Source organism: Kogia breviceps, chromosome X (genome assembly GCF_026419965.1).
Source record: "Kogia breviceps isolate mKogBre1 chromosome X, mKogBre1 haplotype 1, whole genome shotgun sequence".
Taxonomy (NCBI): Eukaryota; Metazoa; Chordata; class Mammalia; order Artiodactyla; family Physeteridae; genus Kogia; species Kogia breviceps.
The window spans coordinates 83,250,760-83,259,200 of NC_081330.1; positions in this window are offsets into that span (position 1 = coordinate 83,250,760).

Below are 8,441 nucleotides of genomic sequence, written 5' to 3' on the forward strand. Positions count from 1 at the left end.
TCAAAAGGGAATGTGAAGCTGCCCTCCCTCTAGTGGGTCAAGGCCCTACACCAGCCGTGAAGGCATTTCCCTGTGTGCAGAAGAAGAAGAGAGAACGGGTATTTTCCCTTGAGGAAAAGGGCTCTCTGTTCTCCAAAGGAAACACAAGCTCTCACACTTAAGTGAATATTGGAGAGAGGTAGAAGGCTGTACTTGGCAGAGGCCAAGGTAAGAGGTTCCTCAAAGCAGCCTTCTCAAAGAGCATAGAAGCAGAGGCCGTTTCCAGCGGCATCTTCACCAGAGTGTCTGCACAACAGAAACACATTGAAGCTGGCTGCGAATGAAAAGCTTAGCAGGAAAGCAGTACCCGCATGCTACGAATGTGACATTTGGATGGTGCCCCGGAAAGGAATTCTGGCACTTGAACTTTCTAAGTGAGCTTAGCTGCACAACGTTTGCCCCACAGTGGTGAGCAGAAACATTGCTACTGGCCAGTGAGCCACCAAACACAGAGGCGCATTAGCACCAAACACTTCTCCCAGAGAACAGAGACTTCCCCTTCCGTGCGTGCCCTCTTCCAATGGAAAGGGTAGTTTTCTGTCTTCGAAGCACAGTCATGGCCCACTGTGCTGCAGAAGTGCCATTCCAAACGCAATGTGAAGCTGCCCTCCCTCGAGTGGGTCAAGGCCCAACACCAGCCGTGAAGGCATTTCCCTGTGTGCAAAAGAAGAAGAGAGAACGGGCATTTTCCCTTCAGGAAAAGGGCTCTCTGTTTCTCCAAAGGAAACAGAAGCTCTCACAGGTAAGTGAGTATTGGAGAGAGGCAGAAGGCCGTACTTGGCAGAGGCCAAGGTAAGAGGTTCCTCAAAGCAGCCTTCTCAAAGAGCATAGAAGCAGAGGCCGTCTCCAGCGGCATCTGAACCAGAGTCTCTCCACAACAGGAACACATTGAAGCTGGCTGCGAATGCAGAGCTTAGGAGGAAAGCAGTACCCGCATGCTACGAATGTGATATTTGGATGGTGCCCCGGAAAGGAATTCTGGCACTTGTACTTCCAAAGTGAGCTTAGCTGCACAACGTTTGCCTCACAGTGGTGAGCAGAAACATTGCTAGTGGGCAGTGAGCCACCAAACACAGAGGCGCAGTAGCACCAAACACTTCTCCCAGAGAACAGAGACTTCCCTTTCGGTGCGTTCCCTCTTCCAATGGAAAGGTTAGTTTTCTGTCTTCGAAGCACAGTCATGGCCCACAGAGCTGCACGAGTGCCATCTCTAAAGTCCATGGGGGGCTGCCCAGCCTCTAGTGGGTCAAGGCCTAACAGCAGCCGTGAAGACATTTCCCTGTGTGCAAAAGAAGAAGAGAGAACGGGCATTTTCCCTTCAGGAAAATGCTCTCGGTTTCTCCAAAGGAAACACAAGCTCTCACAGGTAAGTGAGTATTGGAGAGAGGCAGAAGGCTGTACTTGGCAGCGGCCAGGGTAAGAGGTACCTCAAAGCAGCCTTCTCAAAGAGCGTAGAAGCAGAAGCCGTCCCCAGCAGCATCTGCACCAGAGTCTCTCCAGAACAGGAACACATTGAAGCTGGCTGCGAATGCAGAGCATAGCAGGAAAGCAGTACCCGCATGTCACGAATGTGATATTTGGATGGTGCCCCGGAAAGGAATTCTGGCACTTGTACTTCCAAAGTGAGATTAGCTGCACAACGTTGGCCCCACAGTGGTGAGCAGAAACATTGCTAGTGGCCAGTGAGCCACCAAACACAGAGGCGAGGTAGCACCAAACACTTCTCCCAGAGAACAGAGACTTCCCCTTCCGTGCGTGCCCTCTTCCAATGGAAAGGGTAGATTTCTGTCTTCGAACCACAGTCATGGCCCACACTGCTGCAGAAGTGCCATCTCAAAAGAGAATGTGAAGCTGCCCTCCCTCGAGCGGGTCAAGGCCCAACACCAGCCGTGAAGGCATTTCCCTGTGTGCAAAAGAAGAAGAGAGAACGGGTATTTTACCTTCAGGAAAAGGGCTCTCTGTTCTCCAAAGGAAACACAAGCTCTCACACTTAAGTGAGTATTGGAGAGAGGCAGAAGGCTGTACTTGGCAGAGGCCAAGGTAAGAGGTTCCTCAAAGCAGCCTTCTCAAAGAGCATAGAAGCAGAGGCCGTTTCCAGCGGCTTCTTCACCAGAGTCTCTGCACAACAGAAACACATTGAAGCTGGCTGCGAATGAAGAGCTTAGGAGGAAAGCATTACCTGCATGCTACGAATGTGATATTTGGATGGTGCCCCGGAAAGGAATTCTCGCACTTGTACTTCCTAAGTGAGCTTAGCTGCACAACGTTTGCCCCACAGTGGTGAGCAGAAACATTGCTAGTGGCCAGTGAGCCACCAAACACAGAGGCGCAGTAGCACCAAACACTTCTCACAGAGAACAGAGACTTCCCCTTCCGTGCGTGCCCTCTTCCAATGGAAAGGGTAGTTTTCTGTCTTCGAAGCACAGTCATGGCCCACACTGCAGCAAAATTACCATTTCAAAAGGGAATGTGAAGCTGCCCTCCCTCTGGTGGGTCAAGGCCCAACACCAGCCGTGAAGGCATTTCCCTGTGTGCAAAAGAAGAAGAGAGAACGGGTATTTTACCTTCAGGAAAAGGGCTCTCTGTTCTCCAAAGGAAACACAAGCTCTCACACTTAAGTGAATATTGGAGAGAGGTAGAAGGCTGTACTTGGCAGAGGCCAAGGTAAGAGGTTCCTCAAAGCAGCCTTCTCAAAGAGCATAGAAGCAGAGGCCGTTTCCAGCGGCATCTTCACCAGAGTGTCTGCACAACAGAAACACATTGAAGCTGGCTGCGAATGCAGAGCTTAGCAGGAAAGCAGTACCCGCATGCTACGAATGTGATATTTGGATGGTGCCCCGGAAAGGAATTCTGGCACTTGTACTTTCTAAGTGAGCTTAGCTGCACAACGTTTGCCCCACAGTGGTGAGCAGAAACATTGCTAGTGGCCAGTGAGCCACCAAACACAGAGGCGCAGTAGCACCAAACACTTCTCCCAGAGAACAGAGACTTCCCCTTCCGTGCGTGCCCTCTTCCAATGAAAAGGGTAGTTTACTGTCTTCGAAGCACAGTCATGTCCCACAGAGCTGCACGAGTGCCATCGCCAAAGTTAATGGGCAGCTGCCCTGCCTCGAGTGGGTGAAGGCCTAACAACAGCCGTGAAGACATTTTCCTGTGTGCAAAAAAAGAAGAGAGAACGGGCATTTTCCTTTCAGGAAAAGGCTCTCTGTTTCTCCAAAGGAAACACAAACTCTCACAGGTAAGTGAGTATTGGAGGGAGGCAGAAGGCCGTACTTGGCAGAGGCCAAGGTAAGAGGTTACTCAAAGCAGCCTTCTCAAAGAGCACAGAAGCAGAGGCCATTTCCAGCGGCATCTGCACCAGAGTCTCTGCACAACAGGAACACATTGAAGCTGGCTGCGAATCCAGAGCTTAGGAGGAAAGCAGAACCCGCATGCTACGAATGTGATATTTGGATGGTGCCCCGGAAAGGAATTCTGGCAATTGTACTTCCAAAGTGAGCTTAGCTGCACAACGTTTGCCTCAGAGTGGTGAGCAGAAACATTGCTAGTGGGCAGTGAGCCACCAAACACAGAGGCGCAGTAGCACCAAACACTTCTCCCAGAGAACAGAGACTTCCCCTTCCGTGCGTGCCCTCTTCCAATGGAAAGGGTAGTTTTCTGTCTTCGAAGCACAGTCATGGCCCACAGAGCTGCACGAGTGCCATCTCTAAACTCCATGGGGGGCTGCCCAGCCTCGAGTGGGTCAAGGCCTAACACCAGCCGTGAAGACATTTCCCTGTGTGCAAAAGAAGAAGAGAGAACGGGCATTATCCCTTCAGGAAAAGGCTCTCTGTTTCTCCAAAGGAAACACAAGCTCTCACAGGTAAGTCAGTATTGGAGAGAGGCAGAAGGCTGAACTTGGCAGCGGCCAGGGTAAGAGGTACCTCAAAGCAGCCTTCTCAAAGAGCATAGAAGAAGAAGCCGTCACCAGCAGCATCTGCACCGGAGTCTCTCCATAACAGGAACACATTGAAGCTGGCTGCGAATGCAGAGCTTAGGAGGAAAGCAGTACCCGCATGCTAGGAATGTGATATTTGGATGGTGCCCCGGAAAGGAATTCTGGCACTTGTACTTCCAAAGTGAGCTTAGCTGAACAACGTTTGCCCCACAGTGGTGAGCATAAAGATTGCTAGTGGGCAGTGAGCCACCAAACACAGAGGCGCAGTAGCACCAAACACTTCTCCCAGAGAATAGAGACTTCCCCTTCCGTGCGTGGCCTCTTCCAATGGAAAGGGTAGTTTTCTGTCTTAGAAGCACAATCATTGCCCACTGTGCTGCAGAAGTGCCATTCCAAAGGGAATGTGAAGCTGCCCTCCCTCGAGTGGGTCAAGGCCCAACACCAGCCGTGAAGGCATTTCCCTGTGTGCAAAAGAAGAAGAGAGAACGGGCATTTTCCCTTCAGGAAAAGGCTCTCTGTTTCTCCAAAGGAAACACAAGCTCTCACAGGTAAGTCAGTATTGGAGAGAGGCAGAAGGCTGAACTTGGCAGCGGCCAGGGTAAGAGGTACCTCAAGGCAGCTTTCTCAAAGAGCATAGAAGCAGAGGCCGTCTCTAGCGGCATCTGCACCAGAGTCTCTCCACAACAGGAACACATTGAAGCTGGCTGCGAATGCAGAGCTTAGGAGGAAAGCAGTACCCGCATGCTAGGAATGTGATATTTGGATGGTGCCCCGGAAAGGAATTCTGCAACTTGTACTTCCTAAGTGAGCTTAGCTGCACAACGTTTGCCCCACAGTGGTGAGCAGAAACATTGCTACTGGCCAGTGAGCCACCAAACACAGAGGCGCAGTAGCACCAAACACTTCTCCCAGAGAACAGAGACTTCCCCTTCCGTGCGTGCCCTCTTCCAATGGAAAGGGTAGTTTACTGTCTTCGAATCACAGTCATGGCCCACAGAGCTGCACGAGTGCCATCGCCAAAGTTAATGGGGAGCTGCCCTGCCTCGACTGGGTCAAGGCCTAACAACAGCCGTGAAGACATTTCCCTGTGTGCAAAAGAAAAAGAGAGAACGGGCATTTTCCCTTCAGGAAAAGGCTCTCTGTTTCTCCAAAGGAAACACAAGCTCTCACAGGTAAGTGAGTATTGGAGGGAGGCAGAAGGCTGTACTTGGCAGCCGCTAGGGTAAGAGGTACCTCAAAGCAGCCTTCTCAAAGAGCATAGAAGCAGAGGCCGTCTCCAGCGGCATCTGAACCAGAGTCTCTCCACAACAGGAACACATTGAACCTGGCTGCGAATGCAGAGCTTAGGAGGAAAGCAGTACCCGCATGCTACGAATGTGATATTTGGATGGTGCCCCGGAAAGGAATTCTGGCACTTGTACTTCCAAAGTGTGCTTAGCTGCACAACGTTTGCCCCACAGTGGTGAGCATAAAGATTGCTAGTGGGCAGTGAGCCACCAAACACAGAGGCGCAGTAGCACCAAACATTTCTCCCAGAGAACAGAGACTTCCCCTTCCGTGCGCGCCCTTTTCCAATGGAAAGGGTAGTTTTCTGTCTTCGAAGCACAGTCATGGCCCACACTGCTGCAGAAGTGCCATCTCAAAAGAGAATGTGAAGCTGCCCTCCCTCGAGCGGGTCAAGGCCCAACACCAGCCGTGAAGGCATTTCCCTGTGTGCAAAAGAAGAAGAGAGAATGGGTATTTTACCTTCAGGAAAAGGGCTCTCTGTTCTCCAAAGGAAACACAAGCTCTCACACTTAAGTGAGTATTGGAGAGAGGCAGAAGGCTGTACTTGGCAGAGGCCAAGGTAAGAGGTTCCTCAAAGCAGCCTTCTCAAAGAGCATAGAGGCAGAGGCCGTTTCCAGCGGCATCTGCACCAGAGTTTCTGCACAACAGAAACACATTGAAGCTGGTTGCGAATGCAGAGCTTAGGAGGAAAGCAGTACCCGCATGCTACGAATGTGATATTTGGATGGTGCCCCGGAAAGGAATTGTGGCACTTGTACTTCCAAAGTGAGCTTAGCTGCACAACGTTTGCCCCACAGTGGTGAGCATAAAGATTGCTAGTGGGCAGTGAGCCACCAAACACAGAGGCGCAGTAGCACCAAACACTTCTCCCAGAGAACAGAGACTTCCCTTTCCGTGCGTTCCCTCTTCCAATGGAAAGGGTAGTTTTCTGTCTTCGAAGCACAGTCATGGCCCACAGTGCTGCAAAAGTGCCATCTCAAAAGGGAGAGTGAAGCTGCCCTCCTTCGAGTGGGTCAAGGCCCAACACCAGGCGTGAAGGCATTTCCCTGTGTGCAAAAGAAGAAGAGAGAACGGGCATTTTCCCTTCAGTAAAAGGCTCTCTGTTTCTCCAAAGGAAACACAAGCTCTCACAGGTAAGTGAGTATTGGAAAGAGGCAGAAGGCTGTACTTGGCAGCGGGCAGGGTAAGAGGTTCCTCAAAGCAGCCTTCTCAAAGAGCATAGAAGCAGAGGCCGTCTCTAGCGGCATCTGCACCAGAGTCTCTCCACAACAGGAACACATTGAAGCTGGCTGCGAGTGCAGAGCTTAGGAGGAAAGCAGTACCCGCATGCTAGGAATGTGATATTTGGATGGTGCCCCGGAAAGGAATTCTGGCACTTGTACTTCCTAAGTGAGCTTAGCTGCACAACGTTTGCCCCACAGTGGTGAGCAGAAACATTGCTACTGGCCAGTGAGCCACCAAACACAGAGGCGCAATAGCACCAAACACTTCTCCCAGAAAACAGAGAATTCCCCTTCCGTGCGTGCCCTCTTCCAATGGAAAGGGTAGTTTACTGTCTTCGAAGCACAGTCATGGCCCACAGAGCTGCACGAGTGCCATCGCCAAAGTTAATGGGGAGCTGCCCTGCCTCGAGTGGGTCAAGGCCTAACAACAGCCGTGAAGACATTTCCCTGTGTGCAAAAGAAAAAGAGAGAACGGGCATTTTCCCTTCAGGAAAAGGCTCTCTGTTACTCCAAAGGAAACAAAAGCTCTCACAGGTAATTGAGTATTGGAGGGAGGCAGAAGGCTGTACTTGGCAGCCGCTAGGGTAAGAGGTACCTCAAAGCAGCCTTCTCAAAGAGCATAGAAGCAGAGGTCGTCTCCAGCGGCATCTGAACCAGAGTCTCTCCACAACAGGAACACATTGAACCTGGCTGCGAATGCAGAGCTTAGCAGGAAAGCAGTACCCGCATGTCACGAATGAGATATTTGGATGGTGCCCCGGAAAGGAATTCTGCAACTTGTACTTCCTCAGTGAGCTTAGCTGCACAACGTTGGCCCCACAGTGGTGAGCAGAAACATTGCTAGTGGCCAGTGAGCCACCAAACACAGAGGTGAGGTAGCAGCAAACACTTCTCCCAGAGAACAGAGACTTCCCCTTCCGTGCGTGCCCTCTTCCAATGGAAAGGGTAGATTTCTGTCTTCGAAGCACAGTCATGGCCCACACTGCTGCAGAAGTGCCATCTCAAAAGGGAATGTGAAGCTGCCCTCCCTCGAGCGGGTCAAGGCCCAACACCAGCCGTGAAGGCATTTCCCTGTGTGCAAAAGAAGAAGAGAGAATGGGTATTTTACCTTCAGGAAAAGGGCTCTCTGTTCTCCAAAGGAAACAGAAGCTCTCACACTTAAGTGAGTATTGGAGAGAGGCAGAAGGCTGTACTTGGCAGAGGCCAAGGTAAGAGGTTCCTCAAAGCAGCCTTCTCAAAGAGCATAGAAGCAGAGGCCGTTTCCAGCGGCATCTGCACCAGAGTGTCTGCACAACAGAAACACATTGAAGCTGGCTGCGAATGCAGAGCTTAGCAGGAAAGCAGTACCCGCATGCTACGAATGTGATATTTGGATGGTGCCCCGGAAAGGAATTCTGCAACTTGTACTTCCTAAGTGAGCTTAGCTGCACAACGTTTGCCCCACAGTGGTGAGCAGAAACATTGCTACTGGCCAGTGAGCCACCAAACACAGAGGCGCAGTAGCACCAAACACTTCTCCCAGAGAACAGAGACTTCCCCTTCCGTGCCTGCCCTCTTCCAATGCAAAGGGTAGTTTACTGTCTTCGAAGCACAGTCATGGCCCACAGAGCTGCACGAGTGCCATCGCCAAAGTTAATGGGGAGCTGCCCTGCCTCGAGTGGGTCAAGGCCCAACACCAGCCGTGAAGACATTTCCCTGTGTGCAAAAGAAGAAGAGAGAACGTGCATTTTCCCTTCAGGAAAAGGGCTCTCTGTTTCTCCAAAGGAAACACAAGCTCTCACAGGTAAGTGAGTATTGGAGAGAGGCAGAAGGCCGTACTTGGCAGAGGCCAAGGTAAGAGGTTCCTCAAAGCAGCCTTCTCAAAGAGCACAGAAGCAGAGGCCATTTCCAGCGGCATCTGCACGAGAGTCTCTGCACAACAGAAACACATTGAAGCTTTCTGCGAATGCAGAGCT